At 40.0% G+C, this 25,356-nt stretch overlaps 1 long non-coding RNA gene across 6 annotated transcripts; it reads left to right on the top strand.

Annotated features, from left to right (window-relative positions):
• Nucleotides 1-1,480: 1,480 nt before the first annotated feature.
• Nucleotides 1,481-24,371, top strand: LOC122890055. Of its 6 annotated transcripts, XR_006381028.1 has the most exons (9): nt 1,481-1,557; nt 5,072-5,297; nt 7,886-8,173; nt 8,265-8,467; nt 8,574-9,216; nt 10,989-11,152; nt 12,269-12,435; nt 12,534-12,646; nt 23,769-24,371. It is a non-coding gene; the product is annotated as an uncharacterized LOC122890055 (long non-coding RNA). The 6 variants fall into 6 exon arrangements; XR_006381031.1 differs by lacking the exons at nt 1,481-1,557; nt 5,072-5,297 and adding an exon at nt 6,311-6,579 and having other exon boundaries at nt 7,480-8,173; XR_006381030.1 differs by lacking the exons at nt 1,481-1,557; nt 5,072-5,297 and adding an exon at nt 6,311-7,565.
• Nucleotides 24,372-25,356: the final 985 nt, after the last annotated feature.

Below are 25,356 nucleotides of genomic sequence, written 5' to 3'. Positions count from 1 at the left end.
GTAAGAGATGGGTTTGGTGTTTCTTAGTCCTGGCAACTCCTCCTCAGTCTGCTTTTCCTAGTCCCAGTGCACCCAAGCCCTCATCTGGAAGAGTTCTCTCTCTTTTCTCTTTACCCTCCTTCACTCTTAGGAGATCCCATCAGTTCTTTCAGGGAAACGTGCTGTTTGCAGGCATCAAAGTCTTGAGTTTATAATGTCAGTCAAAACCTTGCTGTGGGACCCTCGCCTGTTACTCCATAATTATCTTTTGCTCTTGGATGACATTTTTTTGAAAAACCAAACATTCTGACTTCTACCTCAAACTATTCTTTCTTTCAGCAGATATGCCCATTAACCTACCTTGTCACAAAAATTGTATATGAGGAGTCTTCTTTAATTCCTTTTTATTTCTCTTTCTCCTCCAAGTACCCATCCACAATCCTAGCAGTTCCGCCACCAAAAGATTTCTCAACATACATGAATTCTGTCCGCCTCAGCAACATACTCATTTCCCCCCAAATTCATTGATTTTAAGAAATGTTAATACAACACCTACATGATGGACTAGATATTGTTCTAGCTGCAAGACATTCAACACGGAATAAAAATAACTCCAATTCTCATGGGGTTCACAATAAATAATTATTGATCGCCTTTTATTTGTAGAAAGCATAACAATAACACTCTTGGAAGGAAAAAATATTATAGTGGTATTTTATTCTTTGTATAAAGTTCTACCACTAATTATTCTCATTTCTTTTTTTTTTTAAGATTGTATTTATTTATTTGACAGAGAAAGAGATCTCAAGTAGCCAGAGAGGCAGGCGGAGGCGGGGGGGGCGGGGGGAGCAGGCTCCTTGCTGAGCAGAGAGCCTGATGTGGGGCTCGATCCCAGGACCCTGAGATCATGACCTGAGACGAAGGCCAAGGCTTAACCCACTGAACCACCCAGGCGCCCCCAAATTATTCTCATTTCTTTGAACGTGACAAGGTAGAATCAAAGTCCCTGTTAGTTGTCTCACTGATTAGGTTTCAGGTAAGTTTTGATGAGTTACTAACCAGTGAAACATGACCCACAATACAGATACTCGACATTCAAACTATTGTTTAAGGAGTTACAGATCTTGGATAATATTCTTATCCATTAATAGTATTGGACTTGGATAATGTTAGTGCTTTCTCTGCCCTCATTACTGAAATTATATGTCATTTATGAAACCATCTTGGAGTAATATTCCTTTCTTTGTTGATTACCACATGATTGTTTTAAAACAACTTCTATTGTTGCATAGTCTCAAAATGTGGTGCTAACTAAAAGGTTCTCGGGTTTCAAATGTCAGTCAACCCAGAAAATAGGCCAAATAGGCCAGGTTTCACTGTTTGAGATAAAGAAAGCAAAAAAACAAAACAAAGCAAACTTAGATCGACTTTCAAAAAAAAAAATCTAAGAAACAGACAAATATTTTCATAGAATTTTTCTTTTTTCATTCTAGCAACTAGATAATTGAACAACCATGAAGATTTTGATGAACATGATTTGTTCTTCACAAAAGTTTCAGAAGCTAGTCACTTGTCAAGGTAAAAGCAACATTATCATTCAAGACTATATTCTCTAATGTTTTGTTTTCTGCTGACTTTCAGAATACTTTGATTAGTTCTAGGGTCTCCTGGGCGGCTCAGGCAGTTAACCATCTGCCTTCAGCGCTCAGGTCATGATCCTAGGGTTCTGGGATTGAGCCCCACAGGGGCTCTCTGCTCAGCAGGGAATCTGCATCTCCTTCTCCCTCTGTGATCTCTCTCCCTTTCACTCTTTATCAAATAAATCAAATCTTTAAAAAAAATGCTTTGGTTAGTTTTGGAAATGATGGAGCAAATAACGAATTAGTTCTTAACAGATGATCAAAGAGAGTTCATAACCTTAAAGTAATTGACATTTTTGAAATGCAGAAAATACTAGAAACACATTACTGCATGACGTATAACTTAGTTAACAACATTCTGTTTGCACGGTCCTGATGGAGATTATATTTTCCAGAATGCACAGGACATTGACATGCATATGATCATTAAAAGTTCTTCAGAGAATAAACATTCTTCATTTTTATTTGAGTATGTATTTTAATAATTTCTTGTGTTACTGCTTTAAATGATCAACTTGTTAAGCATTAGAGGGTTTTTTGCTCTTTTAACAAAAAGTGTATACACTCTAACGATGTCAGTTTACATGAAAATACAACTTTTCCAATTTATAGAAGGGGAAAGTTTGGCAGAAGTTCCACAAGCTGTGACCTAGCATATCAATATCACAACGTAAAACAGAGCTCCCTCCCCTCAAATATTAAGTATTAGTTGTATTGGAAAAGTTGTCTTATTCATCTTTTAGTTCCCTTCAGATGCTTAACCCAGTGACTGATGAGTCTTTAGGGCTTCATAATTGTCTGATGAATGAATGAAAATACCAAGAGTTGAATTGTTGCCATGCATTACTTACATTTGCAAATAACTACCATCTACTTTGTTAGATAGACAGGAAGCAATTGTGAGCAAGTGGGGGATGCATGTCATTTCCCGACTTTTAAACAAAATTGCTACAGTGCAACACGGTCAGTGATATATATCACTTGACTGGACGTTATCTTTTCCACTTCATTTTAGTCTTGTATCTACCACCTTTGTATGATGCCCGACAAACTCAGGAGGCCCAAATATGAATGATTTTCTTGCTGATCAATCTCTGCTCATTTTCTACATATATATATATATATATTTTTTAATTATCTTGTATTTTATTTGTTTATTTATTTATTTAAAATTTTAACCCACAGGAATTGCAGGACTAAGTTCTTGAGAGCTTTGTCTCCAAAACGTGATCTGTGTCCCTCCCTCATGTAGCAAATGCCACCCTGGTAGAAATGGTGAGAACAGAGCTCTTGGGTGCTTCCTCCCCCTCCTGGCCGAGTTCCATATTACAGTGTGAGGTCTGTCGTAAATCCGTCTAACTCAGAAAGCTTCTGGCACTCGGAGTATTCCCAGTTTTCTATTAGTTTTTGTTTATGTCCAAGTTCTTCTTTCATTAAAAAGAAAATGCCTTAGTGTTGTGGTAGCTTTGTTTGCACCTGCATTCAAAAACACCCATGTGAAAACTGCGTGATACTAGAAGGCTCAAAAAAATGGGACTGGCGTGGGCAACAAGGAATTGTTGTTAACGTTATTAACATAATTACATTCTGGTTATGTAAGAAAATCTCCACATTTTATTTATTTTCTAAATATTTTGTTTATTTGAGAGAGAGAGAGGGAGAACGCACAGAGGGAGAGGGAGAAGGAGAGGCCGACTCCCCGCTGAGCAGAGAGCCGGGTGGGATGCTGGGTCCCAGGACCCCGGCATCGAGACCCGAGCGGAAGGCAGATGCTCAACTGACTGAGCCCCCCAGGTGCCCTGAAAATGTCCAAATTTTAAATACATCTGCTTGCGTGTAGGAGTGGAAGAATGTGACAGCTGGTATTTTCTTCAAAGTGCACCGTCAAAAAATAAAGAAAAATTAGATACTTAACTGAAATGTAATGTTACCAAATTTTGGCGAAAAAAATTGAGAGTAATAGGTACATGGGATTTCATATACCAGTTACTCTAACTTTTTGCCCCCCTGATTTTTCTAACTTAGAGCATAAAACATGTACTTCAGAGTGATTATTAGAAAATATCCACAGCTGTTCCCAAAGAGACAAAACGTTCACTCCCATTTGGGACTAGAGAAAGCACTGCAACTCGGACCAAAGGTGGAGACAGGAACCGTACAAAGAGTAGAGATAAGGTCTCTGGTTTGAGGGTAATTTGGGTAATCCAGTAGATTTAAAATGCCCCTGGGGCCAGCCATTCCCTCAAAAATCTCTTCGCAGCCACATTGTAAAGCCAGATCAGAGTGAAAGGAGTGAAATAGAGAATGTGGGAGAAGAGGGCGTGGCACCATCCCCTGAGGACACCCAGGGGACCCGCATTAGGACCAGGGAGACAAACCCCTCTCTCTCTGCCTGCCTCTCTGCCTACTTGTGATCTCTCTCTGCCAAATAAATAAATAAAATTTAAAAAAAAAATAAACAAATCCATAGCAACCAAAATCCTCTTAGAGTTAATGTCAAGGGCCCCTTGAGACCAAACTCCAGATTAGAAATAGCATTTGGCTTAAAAGATGTTGAGGCTCTTGTAACAACAGCCGTCTCGGTTAGGACCATGATGTGCAACAAAGACCACACTAAATAGTTTTTTCACTAGGCCATTCTATGCTTACCATAAACCTATGCAGTAGTTCCCTTTTATTTTTATTTTTTATTTTTCCTAAAGATTTATTTTTTATTTATTTATTTGAGAGAGAGAGTATGAGCACAGAGAAGGGACAGAAGGAGAAGCAGACTTCACGCTGAGCAGGGAGCCCCATGCGGGACTCGATCCGAAGATTCCAGGGTCATAACCTGAGCTGAAGCCAGACACTTAACTGACTGAGCCGCCCAGGAGTCCCCATTAGTTCTTCTTAAAAGTCATTTTAGGGGCGCCTGGGTGGCTCAGTGGTTTAAGCCTCTGCCTTCGACTCAGGTCATGATCTCAGGGTCCTGGGATCGAGCCCCACATCGGGCTCTCTGCTCAGCAGGGAGCCTGCTTCCTCCTCCTCTCTCTCTGCCTGCCTTCTGCCTACTTGTGATCTCTGTCTATCAAATAAATAAATAAAAATCTTTTTAAAAAAAAGTCATTTTAGTGAGCTATGGTTGATATATATAAACACCTGATTTCTATTTGCTGATTTCAACTTAATGAGTTTGGAGAGAAGTATGCAGCCATGAAACGAAAAGTCTAATAGCAGGTCCCATTTTCCAGATGAGAACAATAAAACCTGGAGAGGTTAAACAACTTTCCCGAGTCCTCCCAACTAACAGAAAAGGTTAAGGCTCCAGTCCTGCCCTGCTCAGAGCCTGCGCTCAGCCAGCAAACTGCCATGTGTATGGACCAAGAACGTCCTGGAACAATGATGAGAATGGCCTTGCCAGTCTCTCTGGTGAACACCACTTAGAGTCTCTGTTTCTTGTTTTTCTTTTATAGCAAATCTCTGAACTTAATTAACCACATTGCTGAATCACATTTTCCATGATAACTGCTAGTAACCTTTCCGATTGCAATTGTGCATAATTACTCCATCATATCTTCGTCTACAACTACTCTGCATTGAATGGAATCAGTCTCACAGAAGACGCTCCTCAAGCAGCAGTGGTCTCCGTGTTAGACGGACTTAACCAAAGCCAGGTACAAGCAGCCTCTCGAGTAATAAGTAAGTACATGGATGTAGAAATTGCTTTTCAGAATAAAAGCGCTACAGATTTTAACGTGTCTGGTATATCTAAAAGCCTTGGATGTCTATAACTTCCATAAGCTTAATTAGAGTTATATTTGGAAGAACTGGAGGACATATTTTAATTACATAGCTTTAAAAATATGTCTTATTACAATGTTGCGTTCACACAGAAGTCCTCAGGTGCTATATTTATAACTTGCATCACAGTCAGGAAACAGGAGCGAATTTCTAGAGCACGAAAGTGATGGGTAATATGAAATGTTAAATTCTGCTTCTTGGGGTTGTCGCCGTCAGCAGTAGCTGAGCGAAGACAGTGCGGGTCTCTGTTACTGTGTTTGCACCTTCCTGGGAATTTGTGGTGATTTCAACTTAAAAGAGTTTTAAAATTTGCTGCTTTTAATAAAAAATCACAAATGTAAAGGTCAAGAGATTCAGGTCAGGATAACTGAGTCAATAGTCAGATCTTATATAAAAGAAAAATAGCTGGAAAAATAAATAACTGAAAATACCCACTTTTAATAATCTGAAAAAAATAATAAAACAAAAAGTGGCATCCTAAACAACCTTCGGTTGGAAGTCAGCATTATTAATTTTTTAATTAACAGGAGAAATGACCAGAATAAATTTCTGAGCTGAGACATACACGAGTGAAAATTCCATGGTGAATTATTTTTATATGAAAACAGTCTTTCATGATGAAGCAAGAGATATTAGTTCCATGTAATTGAAAATATAGCGTTCAGAAATTTTTCTGTGTATGCGGGGTGCGTGTGAGTGTTTGGGTCGGAGCAGCTGCCGATGAAATAACTGGTACTGAATGCAGAACGAATATTCAACTCTCAGATTTTGAATGTGAGGAAATTTCTCCAGAAAGGAGATTAAGTCAGAAGTGCCTCATGATGGCAGTTTTATTTCTAAGGCACAGGCTAGTTTAATCCCATTCTCTTTTTTAAAAATATTGGAAAAAAACTAACACAGAAAACATTTTGTTTATTCTGAGAGGTATTAATTTTTTCTTAAAAAAAAAAAAGGAAAACAGACTTGCTAACTAAAGTCAGTGTGGTGCTAAGAGGATGAGAGTCTCCCAAAACTTGTTCCTTTGCTGTCGGCCAATTAAACGCTTATACCTGCTTAATCATTTAATGTCGGGAAGATCAAGATTTGTCTGATCAACACAGGAAAATGACTTTGAGGATAGAGACGCCTCTAATGTGAAATCACAGAATCACGATCCTTTGAGGATGGAAATGGCTCATAGGTAAGTAATTGGAATTTTTTTTACAACCACGACACCAAAGGCGTAGCTGATGAATTTCCTTAATGGTCTCCTTGTCAGCGGATCAGCCAAGGAAAGGCTTTTCAGTTATAAGCAAGTCAAGGAAAGTGCATGTAACAACAACAGCGACAAAGATGACCCACTCAGACCCTGCGGCAGAGGTTCAACATTTGGCTCTGCAGCGGAGCCTTGTCAAGTTTCCAGCTGCACGCCTCTGGAGCGGTCCTGGGCAAGGCAGCTCCCTTCTCATGCCCAAGGGCCCTGCTCTGGGATCTGAGGGTTGTGTGATGCCCTGGGGTTGCGTGGGTATGAAGTAAGTTGATGCACACAGAGGATCTACAACCTAGTACTCAGTAGCTGTCACATCCACTCTTTAATGAGGCATTCCCCGTAGCACAGACCAAGTCCTCTGATGGTACCATGTGCAGATCTTGAGATGTTAGTCCTTTTCTCTTCTAAATACCATTCTTCAGATGTCTGCTGCCCTGACTGTCCATTTACGGAAAGACTCTTCTGCCTTTCCAGCGGAAGGTTTGCATGGGAAATTAGGAGTAAACCAATACCAGCACTAACCCATCTGCCGGAGAAACTCTTGAATCACTTTTTGCCTTTTACAGTTTTTCTACACTATTCATCTAATACTTAGTAGATTGTATGGAAATGTAAGGTCGTTCACATCAGAAATTTGTGTCCATTTGGTGTATGTATCTCTGGGCCCACAACAGACCCTCGGCACTTAGTAAATGGGTGCCATCGCATGACAGAGTGATTTTTCAGGCTGGCTTCTGAACACTTGTGTTACCCTGAAGAGGAGATGGCCTGGAACATCATGGGAGGCGTCTGACCCATTTTCTTCTCACGTGTCTTCTCTCTCATATTCAGACACGGACGCACCATTTCCCCGGTCCACCTAGCTTCTCTGTCACCTAGCTGATGATTGTCACAGAGCTCACTCCTGAACACAACAGGTATTGTGAATGAGTACAAGACAGTGAGAGACGTAAGGCATTAAAAATGCCCCCAAAGCCAAGAGGTCTCAAAAACAGAAGACGGTGCTCTCCTTTTCTCCCATTAAGCCCACTTCTGGTGAATGTTGCCTCGTGCATATTTGTATGCCGGTCACTGGCGGAAGGACTTGCAGACATGTCGTTATTTGACCAGCATTTATCGACCGCACGTGATGCGGTAGAATCTATTACTAGTTGAGAATTTTCCTGAACTGAGTATGTATTGATTTTTATGAAAGTTTTCTTTGCTTTTAATATGTTCTGCACATTCCTGGTTCTAGCCGTAGAAAACCAAAATGCGACCTCTTAGCCGCCTCAACCGGAGCAGGGCGTTGTGGCGCCTCTGGGAGAAGAGTGTGTCAGCGGGAGGACCTCCCCGCTGTGGGGAGGGCGGCTTCTGCAGGGAGGAGCTGGAGTATAGCCTGCAAAGTGACGTGGGAAAATACAGGGATTGGAGCACGAGTGTTCAGAGTCACGTCACGGATTTACCTGAAGCCAATCAGTTAATCTGTTACTCAGTTTCCCCAGTTGTACTACGTGCTACTGGAAACTGTGCAAGGAACAAACAGGTAATAAATGTTATAAAGAACTATGGCCTCAGCAGTCATCCAAAGATGATTATGACCTTTGTAAACATATTTCCTTTCTCCATTTCTGCAGAGTCTCCATTGATATAGGAATTTAGGGCATAAAACGTGGTCTGCTGTTCAGTTGGACCAGCCGGTCTGTGTCTGTATCTGGGATCAGCTGTATGAAAGTGTGGAAGAGTCGGCTGAATGAATTTCAGGAGAAAAGAAATTTCTCCTGGGTGGCAAGATAATTCCACCACCTACCCTTGATGCCTTCTGTGTATTAGCATGAGAGTGAGCATCCTTCCTGGTTTTTGGTTTTCTTTCCATAATGAAAGGTACGGCTAACACTGGAAATATTTCTGGGGCAAAGTAACACAGTATCCTAAATTCTCAAAAGGATGCAGGAGTCTTCGATCTTCTGAGGAGAGCAGGCCATAGGAGGACAACACTGAAGATGTCTGGAGAAAGAGTGAGGATATCTGTGGGAAAGGAAGGACTCATGAGGAGAGGAAGCCGAGCATGAAGGTCAGGGGACTCACGGTGTCACTTTATCAAGGTAAAGTACAACGTGAGCTACCTGCTGGGTGTCCGCCACCGCGATCTTGGATTTCCCTGTGAGTCATGGGGCTAATGCCCTTCCCTCCCTACGTTCTGCTGCTTTCTTGGGCTGTGTGCTTTCCAAGTGCTGCCCGCCGCACCTTCAGCAGGAGGAAGCCATTATATTAAACCCCTCGGTTCGGTTCATGCATCCCTTAGACTGGTTCTGAATTATCTTTGAGGTATCAGGTGCCAGCTGGGCGAGGTGCTAGGGACCCCGAGACAAACAAAACCGACGTGATTCCGGATCTCTTGGAGCCTCCTGTCCGGCGGCAGAAACAGCTGTTCGTATTCTCCACTGACACTTCACGTGCACGGTCATCGTTCCAAGCCCTTTGTCGCACGGACTCATTTTGTCTTCACAGTGGCCTTGCAGAACGTGTCACAGATGAGGAAACTGGACCACGGAACGTTTGTGCAACTGACTCCGATATCTTTCGCCAGTAAGTAGAAGAACCGGGCAGGCTCTGCTCTTAGTCTGTTCCGTAGTGTCCCCATTTTAAAGACCTATGCATCGAGGAACCACACAAATGTATATGATGTGGCATGTTGTCTCTAAGTACTTCACTGTGGGTGAAAAGTTACACTTTGACTTGAATATTTTATCATGCAAAGTAATTTTACGTTATATATCATCCGATCTTTGCAAGCACCTTTATGATGTCGAAAAGGCAGATTTATGAATTCTAACACAGCTGGTAAAGCTAGAAATGCTGCTTTCTGACTTTAAATCTACTATCCTCCCTCTGGTGATTTTATTTTGCCTTACCTTTAATTTCCAAATAGTACTTGTATCATGCCGGTGCCAAATGAATTAAGAGTGCAACGGAAGTCTTGGGTATACCTGAGGGTTAGTCTTTACAGAAAAGCAACCTCAGAGCAGACGAAGGATGTACATCTTGAAAAAGACTTCTGAAATATGTTAGCACTTACTACCTTTGCAAATCTTGTCATGAGCTTCTATTCTAAATATAAAAATAACAAACTATAAAATATCTTTAGCAACTACTTTTTAAAGGTAGATCATTGATACTCAAGAAGAGGAGAAAAAAAGAATGGAAGGAAAAGAAAATCATCTTGCCTAGATTCTAGTTGCTGACCTTACAACCAAAGCATACTAAACACTTCACTTCAAAAGCATACAAATCAGGTCGGGTGGCAAGAAATCCTATAAAAACACCTGCTTTGCATAAACATCCAAGAACCACTCCAGTAGCTTCCTGCTTTGTCAAGTACAGAAAGCCCTTTTATTTCCCACAGCCCCCTCCCCCACATTCTTATTAAAGTGGACACTAAATTTTATTCTTTCACCTCTTCCAGCATTATCCTTTTAGATACAAGTTGATAGCCTTCAGGAATTGCTTTTTTTTTTTTTTTCACTGATTAAATGAATGCCAGAAAGTACTCCTGTATAATATAGATCAACAAAAATAATGAGCCAATTCTATATGCCAGACCCTAAGGGGAAAAAGAAAAATATCATCCTTCCCCACCAGGAGTTCACACTTAGGAAGAGAAGTAAATAAGCAAACATAATTTTGCCGCCCTGTGATATGATGCATGCTCAAGGCAGAAAGAATGAGTATTTCAGGGGCACCTTGCTTGTCAAAGTGGGATGGTCACAGGAGGTAAGGATGGGGGAGGTAGTAGCATTGAAAACCTACAAGGGAGGCCGTGATCGTATAGTGGTTAGTATTCTGCGTTGTGAAAACCTACAAGGGAAGTCGGGTCTTAAGGGGAAGGTGAGTTCATGCATCAGGCAGATGAAGAGGAGGATGGAGGCGGGTGGCGGGGGTGGCCCACCCTTTAAAGTTGCCACAAGTGGGGGCATTGGGTGGCTCAGTCAGTTAAGCGTCTGCCTTCAGCTCAGGTCATGATCTGGGAGTTCAGGGATGGAGCCCCATGTTGGGTTCCCTACTCAGCGAGGAGTCTCCTCCCTCTGGCCCTCCGCCGTCTCATGTGCTCGCTGTCTCTCTCTCTCTCTTAAATAAATAAACAAAACCTTAAAAAAAAATAAATAAAGTCACCACAAGTCCAAGTACCCAGCAAATAGCAAAGTCTTCCTGGGGACATCAAGAACATGTAAGTGTCCGGAAAGAGCAGTATATGTCATGCTAAACGTTCTTAGTTGCCTTCTCCCAGGGAACTGGGTGCAGAATCATTTTAAATATGAAAATGAAATGGCAAGTGTCTATATTAAAGGACGGCTCTGCAGGTATGACAGGTAAAGGCTGAGGCAGGAGCACCTTAGTAAGGCACACGTACCAGTGAAGGCGCTCCGGGTCCCTAAGCCAGAAACCTTGCCTCGCGGCGGTGCAGACCGAAGAGGAAATACTTCCCTTACCTGCAAGTGGGACGGCCGCTGCCCAGTGCCCCACAGTGAGTTCGCTCGGCTTTCCCCGTTGCCGTCTCGTGCCTTCTGCTGTGAGCAGACGAACGCTGTGCTCCCACCTCACGCCTGGGTGCCCGAGCCAGCTGCGGGGGGAGCAATGGAGCTGCCCCCCCACCCCCGAGACAAAATAAGTCTTAGCCCTGCGCCCAGGGATGGAGACGTGTGCAGCCACGTGGCTTCAGCGAGCTAGAGGAGCGCGTGCGGATTCTGTCCAAAAAGAAGGAAGCGATGAGGAGGAGGAAGTGGAGAACGCCCAGCACAGTCCGTGACTAACTTCGTGTGTGTGTGTGTGTGTGTGTGTGTGCGTGTGCGTGTGCGTGCACGGGTGTATGTAGGTAAATGCAGTCTGCGATTGCTCCTTACCTGATACAGTACATTCTTCCTATGCTTCCGCGGGGCAGTGCCCTAACAAGCTGGTCATGAGTTGCATATACCATAATCAAAACACAGGTTAACACACCTGACCTCCCAGTCACCCTAGCTTAGCCTCACCCACCGTAAACGTGCTCTGCACACGGACATGAGCCTGCAGTTGTGCAAAATCATCTAACACAAAGCCTACTTTGTAATAAAGCGTCGACGGTCTCGTGTAATGTATTGAATACTGTACAGAAAGTGACGAGCGGCATGGTTGTTGGTCCAGCGGCCTCGGCTGCCACTGCCCAGCGTCCCTGGGGAGGGTCTGCCTACTGCATGCCACGTATCGCTCGCCCGGGAAGACCCAGATTCAGAACTCCAAGTACAGCTTCTCCTGAGCGCGGATCACTTTCATACCATCCAAGTCAACAAACTGTTAAGTTGAACCACCGTAAATTCGAAGCTGTCTGTGTATGTGGGCGTGTGTGTGTGTGTGTGTGTGCGCGCACCCCCGTAAGTATGCGTGCATTCCACAGCTGTTAGTCCAATATACGGTCATCTACATGTAGGAACTGTACATAATCATACATAGAAGACATGGTCATATTATGTATGTGTCTGTATGTACACACACTGAGTTGATATGGGTAGTTTGGTACAGTTTATATATAATGATCAATCACCATATGATATAGGGTAAGACCAGAGCTGTTCAATAATTTTCAATTTTTTTTTTTTCTTTTTAGAGCTAAAATCATCCGGTGAAAAAGCGAACTCGCCCCCCCGCCCCCGTCACCTTTGTCATTTCTGGTCCACCTCAGATGCCTTTTCTTCAAAAGTGACTCTTGAGGCTCCAGGACAGTAATTCAAGCAGACTCCTTGATCGGTACTGATTGTCAGGAGTCCTAAGTAAGTAAGCAGATAAGTACATAAAACCTACAGCTAGAGGAGGCGAGTATAGGAGGCCTCTTTAAGCAAGTTTCCAGCTAACCTTCCTAATTCTAACTGCAGGATTCCAGCCACGGTGGGATAGTCCAGACGCTTTTCCTGTTTGTTACTGGGGCTTCGAGGTCCAAAAATGTTGTCCTATGTTTCCTCCCTGGCATCTGAAGAGTCTGGCCAAGGTAGGGCTCATGTTCGGAAAGTTTGCATGATGACCACCGAATGGGGGAAGCAGTGGGAGGGGGTGGAAAGACAGGACCGGGGAATGACCAGGGTTTTGGGAACTGACAAATCAGTGTCAGCAAGCTTAGAAGTCCCTTGAGGGCCCACAGTGGGGCAGAGAAGACAAGCCTCGAGGAGGCCAGCAGCCAAGGACACAGCTTATGCCGTGAGGACCAGAGACAGAAACCAGCCGAGAGATGAAAGAAGCCAGCTTCAAAATCAGCCCAACCATAGCTTAGAGCCTAGATGAAACCTATAGAGGGAGCCTACTCTTTAGTTGTTGAAGGAAGCATTTTCTAGTAAGTGAGCTGGCTTTCCAAGGGGGAGGCCCCCACTGCCTGGACCGTGCGCAGGCTTGCTGACGTACGATTAAGAGTGTGAGCGTAGTCCACGGGAGCTCCTGGTCCACGGACAGCTGGAGTGTTTGCAGCCCTTTCTTCTCTTCCTGGCAGTGATGGGTTTCAGGACCACTTGGCTAAAGTAAATCTACTCTGTTCTTTGCCAGTTTATTCACAGAAGGCCGAAGAGGGTCATTTCTGCAGATTTCAATATTTACATAATGAGATGAGCACAAAGAGATTAGGCTGAATGTGACCATGAATTGCGAAATGAACCACTGGTGTCAAGCAGGGAAATTAGACAATCCAAAGGAGAAGCCGGGCCAAGCAACATTGTTGCCCTGGGGCCAGAGGATGGCTTGTCAGTGTTACATTTGTACCCCCTAAACAGAAGGAATGTATTCTAGACTTATTATCATAGAGGATGGGTTCATGGGGAGAAAAGAGGGAAACATTAATTTTAAGGAGACAGAAATGTTTCTTGTGACACCCCACAGGAGACCCAGTGAACACATTTTTTAAGTTTGGTAAGGAAGTTAGCATTTTACTTAAACTCAATATAAATCTATTATATCTAAATCTGCTTTTAAAAAAGTAGCAGACGTGAAAATGTCAAGTGTTAGAAATTGTTAGCATTTTATAAATTCTTTAAAAAATATGGAATTTATTTTGGCCGTGAATATATATTCAGACATTTTGAAGGAGGGTGTCTTAAAACTTCATTTAGACATAAGGACTTCTCTTACTGAGCAAAGGCACCCCCATCGAGAATAACGGAGTGGATCCGTCCACACGTAACACTGTGAGCCCTGCTGAGGAGAAAAAGAACTGACTGACAATTTTATCGTGTAAATTAGCAGTTAACCATATGTATAGTTTAAAAATTTTAAAAGTAATAGGATTTAAGATTGTGGAAACTTTGCATTCGTTGGATTCATTTAATCCCTGCCTCTGTCTTTAGGTTGGAGCATGTCTTGTTTGGCCAAAGCAAAGATCTCCAAGAACATTCTTGAGGATAATTAGTTCTAATCCAGAGTAATTTGCTCCCGTGCTATATCTAAATCACATGTCTACACCAAACAAAAATCCCTTACGTAGTATCTCAAGACCCTCGACCCTTTACTGCTATGATCTGTTTCTACTCACAGAACATTTCATTCATCTATTTTTGTTTAGTTTGGTTCTTACTCAGCATACTTGTGACATGAAATGCTTGTGCTTTTTCCATACAACAGGGAACAATTCTCCAAATCTCCAGACACCGACAGGATGCACTATAATTTAATTCAGTTCAGACACTAACTACCGAGAGTTAGCATCAGATCTCACAAGGGTTCAGTCCCACCAGATTGCCCCCATTTTAAATGCCAGCTGCACATCTGGACCACCTGCTGACTCACCAGCTATAAGTCAGGGCTTCCCATGACCCCATGATCCCCTCCTTGGGTTTGATAATTTGCAAGAATGGCTCGCGGAACTCAGGGAAGCACTTTATTCACACTTACTGACTTACTATAAAAGATACAAAGAAATAGCCCGATGACGCGAGCCACATAGGGTGAAGTCCAGAAGGGTTTCAAGTGCTTCTGGCCCTGTGGAATTGGGGTGTGCCACCCCACACTCCATGGCAGCTGGGTGTGCCCATAAACTCGAAACTTTGTGACTTCATTGCTTAGAGTTTTTATGGAGGTTCCATTACATAGGCATGATTGATCAAATTGTTGGCCATTGATGATTAATTCCATCTCCAGGTGCCTCCTACCTCCAGAGACTGGATCTCCAGAGACTAACCCTCTAATCATATGAGAGGTTCCTCTGGCCACCAGCTCCCATTGTGACAGGCTACAGAGGTCTGTCTCTCAAGGGTCACCTCTTCAGCATAAACTTACATATGATTGAAAGCGCCTTAGGAATAACAAAAAGTGCTCCTCGCTCACTCCTATTACTCAGGAAATTCCAAGGGTTTTAGAAGCTCTGTGCCAGGAACCACCTGCTCTGTACATAGATTTTAATTTCTCCACATCTTCACCAGTGGTTTTTATGTATGTGTTTTTTCCTGTGATAGCGCTCCTGCTGGGTAACACATGGGCTCCCTTTGGGGCTCTATTTCACTACTAATATGATGTTGAACATCCTTTCATGTGACTGTTGGCCCTTTATATGTCTTATCTGGAGAAACATAGTCACATTGCTCATTTTCCAGTTGGGTTATTTGTCTTTATATTGTTGTGTTGTAAGTTACCCTGATAAATTCCGGACACAAGTGCCTCACCAGATACATGATCCTAAATAGATCTCCAAGTTTGTTAGTATGTTTTTACATTCTTGATAGTGTGTTTGTTTGTTTGTTTGTTTTTTAAGGATCTTATTTATTTACTTGCCAGAGAGAGAAAGAGCACAAGCAGGGGGAGCGGCAGGCAGAGGGCGAAGCAGGCTCTCCACTGAGCAGGGAGCCCAATGTGAGACTCAATCCCAGGAACCCAGGATCATGACCTGGGTCGAAGGCAGATGCTTAACCTGCTGAACCACGCAGGTGCCCCGATAGTGTCTTTTAAAACAGAAATTTTTCGATAACGATAAAGTTTGTTTGTTTGTTTTTCATTTTCCTATGTTTTCCTAAACAAGAAATTACTGCCTAACACAAATTAGGAAAATTGCCTTCTGTGTTTTCTTTCCTAGATTAAAAAAAAAAAATTATCGCTTGCATTTAGATATTTAATCGGAGTTATTTTGTGTGCAGTGTAAGGTAGAGGTCCACCTTCATTTTTATTCGTTTGTATAGCTAATTGTCCCAGCATCATAGGTGGAAAAGAAATTTTCCTGTTGAAGTGTGCTGGTAACCTTATTGAAAATTGTTGAAAATAAATGACCATAAATATCTTATTTCTGAATTCTTTTTTATATTCCTTTGACCTACATGTCTATGCTTATGTCAGTACCAAACAACTTTGATTGCTACAGTTTTGTAGTAATTTTTATGATAAGGAAATAGTTTTCCTCCAACTTTGTTTTTTATTTATAAGACTGGCTCTTTGGGGTCCCTTGCATTTCATATGAACTTTAGGATCAGCTTGTCAACTTCTGCGAAAATTGAAGTTGGGGTTTTTACAGAGACCGCATTAATTCTTCAAATTATTGTGGGGTGTATCACCATTTTAACAATGTTGTGTCTTCCATTTATTTAAGTCTTCTTTAATTTACTTCAGCAATGTTTTATAGTTTTCTATGTACAAGTCTTGACCTTTCTGGTTATATTTATTGCTAAGCATTTTAATCTTTTCAATGCTCTTATAAATGGATTTTTTGCTTAATTTAATTTTCAGGTTGATCATTGATAACATACAGAAACATAACTAATTTGTTAATAGATCTTCTGTCTTCAAAGTTTCCTAAACAGATTTATTATATCTAACAGGACTTTGTAATTTTTAAGGTTTTCTGTTTTCAAGATTATAAGTTCCCAATAGCGATAGTATAACTCCTTCTTTCCAATGTGGACGCCTTCTATTTCTTTTCATTCCTAATTGCCCTGACTAGAAACTCAAGTAAAATGTTGAACAGAAGTGACAAGAATGGAAATCCTTTTTTCTGATCTTAGGGGAAAAGCATTCAGTCTTTCTCAATTTAGAATGAATTACCTATGAGTATTTCATAAATGCCTTTATCAAGTTGAGGAAGTTTCCTTCTAATACTACTTTGTTGAATGATTTTATCATGGAAGGTGTCAGATTTTGTCAAATTCTTTTTCGGAGTTTAGTAAGAAGAATCTGATGTGTTGCACTGGTTTTCATGTTGACCAACATTGCGTTCTTGTATAAAACTCACTATTTTTGGTGTATAAACTTTGATATATACTGTTGGATTCAGTTTGCTAGTATTTTGTTGAATACTTTTGCATCTATATTTATAAGAAATATTAGTCTCTAAATTTTCTTGTGATGACTTTGATTGACTTTGTTTGTTTGTTTGTTTGTTTGTTTTAAATCAGGATAATTCTGCCCCCATAGAATAAATTGGGAAGTTTTTCATCCTGTTCAATTTTATGGAGAAGTTTGTGAAGAATTTGTGTGGATCCTTCTTTCAACAATTGGCGGAATTTACTAGCCAGATTATCTGGGCCTGAGCTTTCCTTTGTGCTAATTTTTTTTTGGTGAATAATTGAATTGTATTATTTGTTGAAGGTCCATTCAAATTTTCTTTCTTTCTTTCTTTCTTTCTTTCTTTCTTTCTTTCTTTCTTTCTTTCTTTTAATTTGTTTTGTTTGGTTTGAGTTACATAAGTATCTTAGTCTGCTCAGTATGCTATAAAAAATTACCATAGACTGGAGGGCTTAAACAAGAAACATTTATTTCTCCTATTTTTGGTGCCTGGGAAGTCCAAGATTAAGCTCCCAGCAGATCCAGTGTCCGGTGTGGACCGGCTTTCTGGCTTAGAGACGGCTGTCTTCTCATTGGGATCTCCTGCGGCAGAGAGCAGGAGAGAAAGCAAGTTCTCTTTTTATCTCTTGTAAAGATACTAATCCCATTTGTGCGAGTTCTGTCTTCGGGGCGTGACCTAAAGTGCCCCCCCTCTTAATACTATTACACTGGGGGTTGAAGTTGCAGCATATGAATTTTGGGAGGACACAAATATTCAGTCAAGTGTGTGTGTGTTTTTCCAAATCTTATCATTTAATCTGGAGTATCACATATGTTAGCGTAGAGTTGTTTCTTTTTATTTCTGAAAGCCTGATAATCATATCCCCACTTTCATTTCTAGTTTTTATAATATGATCTTTTCTTCTTTATTTTCTTGGTCAGTGTAGGTAAATATTTGTTGACTTTGTTAATCGTTTCAGAAATCCACCTTTCGATGCTTTTAATTTTCCTATTCTTTATTCCCTATGTCATTAATTTTTACTCTAATCCTTATTATTTCCTTTGTTCTTCTTTCTTTTATTTTTTCATTTCCTTTGGTTTCTTAAAGTGGAATGTTACTTCAGATCTTTCTTTCTTTGAATACAGGTGTTGGTAGCTGTAAATTCCTCTAAGCATGATTTTAACTTCATCCTATAAGTTTTGTTTTAACTCACCTCAATTTTTTTCTAATGTCCTCTATGATTTTTGTCTTTAATCTATATTTGACTAGATAAAGAACGTGTTTTGTCATTTTAAATTGCTGCACATTTCCCAAATTTCATTTTCTTATTAATTTGTACCTTCATTACATTTTGTCCAGGGAACATACTTTTTATGATTTTAATATTTTCAAAATTAGAGAGGTTTGGGGGCTTTTGTTTGTTCGTTTTTCCCGAACATATGGCCTATGCTGGAGAATATTTCAGAATGATATAGAGTTTTATATCTGGTGGTTAAATCCAAATGATTTAGAATGTTGTTCAAGTTTCTTTTTTTTTTTTTTTTTTTTTAAAGATTTTCTTTATTTATTTGTCAGAGAGAGAGGGAGAGAGAGCGAGCACAGGCAGACAGAGAGGCAGGCAGAGGCAGAGGGAGAAGCAGGCTCCCTGCCGAGCAAGGAGCCCGATGCGGGACTCGATCCCAGGACGCTAGGATCATGACCTGAGCCGAAGGCAGCTGCTTAACCAACTGAGCCACCCAGGCGTCCCAAGTTTCTTATTTCCTAGTGGTTTTCCACTAGTTTTTTATCTATTATTGAAATTGTGATATTGAAGTCTAAATATTATTACAAAAGTATCCCTTTCTCTTTTAAATTATGTTTTTGCTGTGTATATTTTTGATCTCTGTTTTTAGGTATATATATGTTTATCAATGTTATGTCTCCCTGGTGTATTGAAAATTTTATGATCATTAAACAGCCATCTTTTATTAATTATTTTTATTTTATGATCTATTTTTTATGTTATTAGTTTACCCACTCCTTCTGTTACTATTTGCATGGTACTTTTTCCTCCATAGTTTTACTTTTAGCCTATTTGTGCCCTTGAATATAAAATATATCACTTTTAGGTAGTATACAGTTGTGTACTTTTTACCCATTGTATCAATTTTTATCTTTCGGTAAGTGCATTTAATTCATTTATGTTTAATGTACTTCCTTATGAAGGTTTTACATCATCTGTTCTCTTTTCCTTCTATGTGTCTCGTGTATTTTGTTCATCTATTCCTCCATAATATTATTGTGCACTGTTTTATTTTTCTAGTTGTTGGGGGGCCTGGGTGGCTCAGACTGTTAAGTGTCTGCCTTTGGCTCAGGTCATGATCCCAGGGTCCTAGGATTGAGTCCTGCCTTGGATTCCTTGCTCAGTGGGGAGCCTCCTTCCCCCTCTGCCTGCAACTCTCTCCAACAAAATCTTCTAAAAACTTTTCTAGTTGTTTATTTTAGCATATATTTTTAATTAATTTTCTTTTCCTCATCCAGAGTATTACAATTTACTTTGTAAATATTCTTTATTTAAACAATATACAAAAAATTTTACTTAGTGAAAAGCTAACATCCCATTTAGGTTATATTTTTGGTAGTTGTTGAAAAGGATAGTTTATATAATATAATACGCCAACACTGGGCACTAGATTTCCCTGTATTCAAGTTATTGTTTCTATTCCTTGACTGTTTAACGACTTTCCTGGTCTCATTTGTGAAGTGTAACTTTTTCAAATGATGTCTCTGAAGCCTCTGACCTGTTAGCTTCACGGGAAGTAGGTGACTGGACGGCACCTGCACCGATGACTCTTGTACACTTTGTCACGGGGCTATGATGTGTGTTTGCGAAGACCTTTAATGCGCTGGAAGTTTACAGCTCTGCTGAAACTTTCATTTTCAGCTTGTACAGAGACTCCAGGTCAGCCGGACATGAGATAAAGAGTTTTTAGGTCTTTCCTGCATATGCACATCACCTTGTGGATTCCCAGGACTCTAGCACAACTGTTCCAAACCCTCTATGGTCATCCAACTTCCAAAATTTTCCTTTCAAATGTATTACAAGCATTTTGTTTGTCTTCTCATGCAACTTTACTACTAACAATCACTACTCGTTTTTTGTTCAACAATTACCCTGCGTGTAGCGTTTCTCTGTGAGCAAGCACTTAGTCAAGTCAGATAAATATAAGTTCTGTGAATGAAATTTTCCTGGGAACTACAAGGAAGGTCAAATAGTTAAAAAAAACCAAAAAACAAAACAAAAACCTGGGGCATTTAGGGGAGCTCCAAACCCACTTTACTCTCCCGTGACTTATATTGTGGGTTTTCATAACTATTTGAGAACAAATGAGAGGGATATATAAATAGGGCAGATTAAAATGACACAAAGCCCATTATTTTTACCAAGATCTAGACATTTTTCTTTAATAAATGATCCTCATGTTGTTGTAAGCCTTTGGTTGACTTCTAGAATTCCGAAAAGTTGAAATTGACCGCACAGCCTGTGTCGTCATTGCTTTTATAAAGGAGTGGGTCTTCAGGGGTCCTTGTTCTGTCACTTCAGAAGGGCTCCCGGTTGTATTTTATTTATAACTCTAAGGTTGTTCATCTTGGGACAGATGTGCATGAACTCATACCCACCACTGTGAATGTGTGTTTATTCACACTACATGTGCACAAACTCATACCCACCACTGTGAATGTGTGTTTATTCACACTACATGTGCATGAACTCATACCCACCACTGTGAATGTGTGTTTATTCACACTACATGTACATGAACTCATACACTACTGGGAAACAATAGTCCCTGTTGCCTATGTACTGACTATAAAATCGCCTGGAAGTCCTAAAAAAAGTACGGATACTCTGGCCCCAGGTAATTGCCTTAGAGTGAGCCCCAGACTGTAAGGAAAGCTTTTCACTTGAATTTAATGCGCAACTAGGATTGAGAAAAGTAACTTCTATTAAAGAAAACAGAGGTTTGTAACATCTTATACTATGCTTTTTCCTCTGGAAGGAGTAGAAGACAATCTAAGGAAGCTGCTTCCACGGAGGGAACAGAGGGAGGAGCTAACAGTAGAAAGCTATGTGGCTTGAAAGGTTTAACTGACTCAACTAGGCAAAGGGATATGATATAGTCCTGGGCCTAAATAATTATAAATATGGTTTTATTAAAAATGAGAACATTTTGATTCTCTAGTCCTCTGAGAATTGTTTGGTATTCAAATAGTTCAAAGGGAGGAAAGGTGAAAAAATTTAAGGAAACAAACTGAAATGGTCACCCCAAGGGAGACCAGATTCCTCTTAAACGTTAACCTACATGCTTAAAACTACAGAGCATAGTCTGCAGGACAAATGGCTAGAGCCCTGATGGCTGGGGGGCAGCTCAAAATGCTTATGAAAGTGTGAAGAGATTTGGGACAAGACCAGTGAGATAAACACAGAATGTTTGAAACATCAGTGAGTTACAGGAGGCCACTGATACTGTAGGAGATTGGATATGGCGTATGTTGAGGGAGTCAAGGCATGTGATTTCTAAAGGGATCCACATAAGATGAAATTCATGTGATCTGTGATTGAGGGAAGGAGGGTGAAAAAGTAGGGACTGCGGAGAAAAGTGAAACAAAATGTTTAAATCTAGCTCATAACTGTGTTAAGATGTGTCTTCAGAATAAGAAAATTCTTGCAGGCATTTGGGCAGGAAAAACAATGCGACAATTTTTTGAGAGGAAATTCAGGTTAGATTCACACTATAGATCAGTGAAGATTAATGGTAGAAGACAGTGGAACAGAACAGAGGAAGAAAAAGTAAAAGAAAAAGAAAATATGAACAAAGAGTCCTATCAAAATGTTTCGGTGGGCAGAAAAGTTCAGCAAAAATGTGATTGGATTAATTCTTAGTATTTCTTGGAATGAAATGATACTGTCCTAGTTTGAATATCAAGGAAAGACTACATATAGCATTCTAAATAATACAAGCAACTTCCAGAAAAACTAAAAATAAATGTAATTCATAAACAAATCAGAGATGAAAAGGAAGAAGCCTTGTAAGGAAGTGTTAGTAAGAAGCGCTCTCCTCTTTGACAGTGTGAAATCATACCTGTTTTCCAAAGTGCTAAGATGTTGGGTGAAATGTACACACTTTGGCTCATCGTTGTTAAAATTAGACTATAAACTTTCCAAACTGCCAGTTAGAAAATGTGTGTCCTTCAACACATGCATTAAAACAAAGAGCAGAAATTATAATCTTTATTGGAAAAGTGGCAAAATAAAGAAACATTAAAATCAAATAAAGCAGCAAAATTAAGATCAAGCACATCACCTCTCTAAAGAAGGATAATGGAAATATGTACATGAACATAGAGAGAGAGACAGATTTGGATATTAAAAGGAAATGGGGAGTTAAAGTGACTTAAATGTAAATCCCAACTATAAACAGCTTAGACAAAGTGACTTAAATAATTAAAAGGACAGGCAAAACAGTAGTGAATGAGAACCCTGCATTGCCATTATCCACCAAGACTAAGCTTAATTTAAAGAATGTTTCAAAGACAAAGGGTATTGCCCACCGGGGTCAGGTCCTGGCCAGAACAAGATGGCCTGTTCAGACTGCGGTAGGTTGACAGGTGTCTGATGAAGGAAATATGTTTTTTTAAATGTGGGCAGACGGGAATCCACAGAATAGTATATTACCCTGGAGCTAGCAGTAGCCCATCAGCCTTAGGTGTAAGGTCCGAAAAGGGGGCAGTTAGGATCTACAGAGTCATGTGCCCCAGGCCCGCCCACAAGTACCTTGACGTTCTAGACTCACGACCACCAGAAGGGACCCTGTAGGAGGGACCCTGTAGGAGGGATCCTGGTGAAATAACCCAAACTCATGTTCTTCCCTCTCTCTGACCTCCTACAAAGCTCAAATGAGTAACTGAAGGCAAAGAGCCCGGGGAAGTCACCCTGACAGCTCACCCTGTGTGGCCACCTGCCACGGAGGACGTAGGAAGAGCAGATCTGCAGAGCCAGGCAGAGGTTGTCCAGCGTAACTCACACAAAATACAGTCCAGTGCAGAGGGAGGTACGACTGTTGTCAATGCTGCCCAAATCATGCTGACATTTGCAAAGGCAAAAGTAGGAACCTGGGATCCCAGAAACACAGCTGTGTGAAAGACCTGACTGGTTCCTCAGCAACACATTACGTAGACAAAAAATGAAGCCTGTGGACAATTGAAACTGAATTATATTTGTATTATACCCTCTTGACAGTATATACCTTACTTTAAGCATCTATAATATGTTTTAAAACATATAGAAAGAAGAAAATCCTTCCGGTTATGTGTAAGGTGCCAGCTCCTAAACAGTCAAATGTGAGCATTTGACACACACACACACCCCTGTATAAAATGTTAGGAAGATCAGTGACTATGATTTAGCAGTACATTACAAAGTAATATGTTATGACCAAATAGTGTCTGTTAAGTCAAGAATCCAAGGGCAATTTGGGATAGAGACAATCTACAAAATTGTATCATGATCTAATTTAAGTGTAATTAAATTTCAAAAATTCTGACGCTTCCATTCAGATGCATCGCTATGATTACACCATGCCAGATCAGTAAGTTGGTGAGGTATCGCCGTGTGACTATAAATGCAAAAAAAAAATGTCTTCAACAAAATTTATGTCAAAATAATTTATCTTGGTAGACCTGGAGCAGTTGGCACATGTATCAAGCAGGAATGCCTTATCGGCCATCTCCCCTGTCCTCGGCCTGGTAGAAGGATCTCCTTTAATTCCCCTCCAGGTGTCCTCCATCCCGTTATTTGCCATGAGACAGACTGAGGGAAGCGTTTTCTCCGTTTTTATCTCCTCAGGATCGTCCTGCTGGGCGAACCTACAGTCAACACTGTCCTTCCAGCCCTGCGGGGCCTGGGAGTGGAGGACCCTTGACTTCCAATGTCGGTGTCAGGATGATGCTGCGTCTGTCCCATCGAGAGGTCATGATCTCTCCTAGACTATATCCATCTGAGGCAATACTTTGGACTCCATCTGCCTTATGTTATTTTTGTCTTATTTTCTCGATTATTTCATAAACTGTCAAAAGAAGAGATGCATGAAGGTCTAGTAAACATGGTGAAAAAGTATTTCTAAAAACAAGAATCACACTTTAAGGTAAAAAAGTAGAAACATTGCTAGTAATTGGAAGTAGAAAATGATTCTCACTATTTCCCTTATGAATTAACTCCTGGGGGATAAACATTTGAGAGAAATGTCAGATGACGCATTTACTCATATGTGATATGATTATATAGCACAAGAAACAATTATTCAACTTAAAAATTGTTAAAGTATCTAAGAAAATTCAGAACCGTTCTCAAGGAAGGGTTTTAAAATTAATGTACAAAAGCTAATAGTTTATAAGATGTAAACAATGGCTACTAAGAAGATACAATAAATGAAACCATTCACACTGGAAATTGGTGAACATAAATGCTTAGAAAGGTAACTTAATAAGAATTATGTTAAAACTATATAAAGAAAATATTCAGATGTAAATGATGGACTTCAAAAAATTCAAAACAATATAAAATTATATTTTTTGCTAGAAATATTGATATCATAAAGATAGAAAGTTTTCCTAATTTTTCAGTTTAATGGGATAAGTTCACATATATATGACACTCAAATTCTCAAAAGAGAGTTTTTTTTGATTTTACATTATGACATAGCAGTCTAGTTAAAAAAATTAATAAGAACAGACAAAATAATTTTAAATATAAAATATGGCTGTAGTGCAAATTTGATCTATCATATAGTAAAATATACATTATAAATTTCAAAAGATTAGTTTTCTATTTCATATACAATAGTGGTATCATTATTCAGAAGCAAACCCAAACATACACAGAGATTTTGATTCCTCTAAGGTCTGTGTCAGTGAGGATAAGAGAATTTATCAAAAGATGCTATGGTGGCTATTGGGCTACAGAAATAGCCCTAATTTATTGACCCAAGTGGATCAAAAATTAATGTGAAAGTGCAAACAGATAAGGTATGAACATATAAGGGATGAACATTCTTTCTTTTAATACTAATAATAAAGTTTATACTACATTTAGAATCAACTGTCAGTCATAAACTATTCTAATTATTCTAAGGACTTAAGTATTTTTTAAAAACTCAATATTTTTCAGATTGATGATGTTGCAAAAACATCTGCTGGGGGAAAAATAAAAAACGATAGGAATTAAATGATAGGGATGACAGTTCATTCCCTTTAGTGACAAGAAATCCATGCAAATCTGTAAGAAAAAGATACACAAACAGAAAAATAGGCAATTTACATGGACTGAGAGTTCACAGACAAACACCCAATAAACATACAGAAAAATGCTAAACATTGGAAAAATGTGCCTCTCTAGACAGTAAGTTTTTGTTTGTTTGTTTGTTTGTGTTTAGACA

The sequence above is a fragment of the Neovison vison genome, chromosome 11, assembly GCF_020171115.1.
Source record: "Neovison vison isolate M4711 chromosome 11, ASM_NN_V1, whole genome shotgun sequence".
Taxonomy (NCBI): domain Eukaryota; kingdom Metazoa; phylum Chordata; class Mammalia; order Carnivora; family Mustelidae; genus Neogale; species Neogale vison.
Note: the sequence above shows the minus strand (reverse complement) of the source record. Positions and strands in the feature narration are given on the sequence as shown.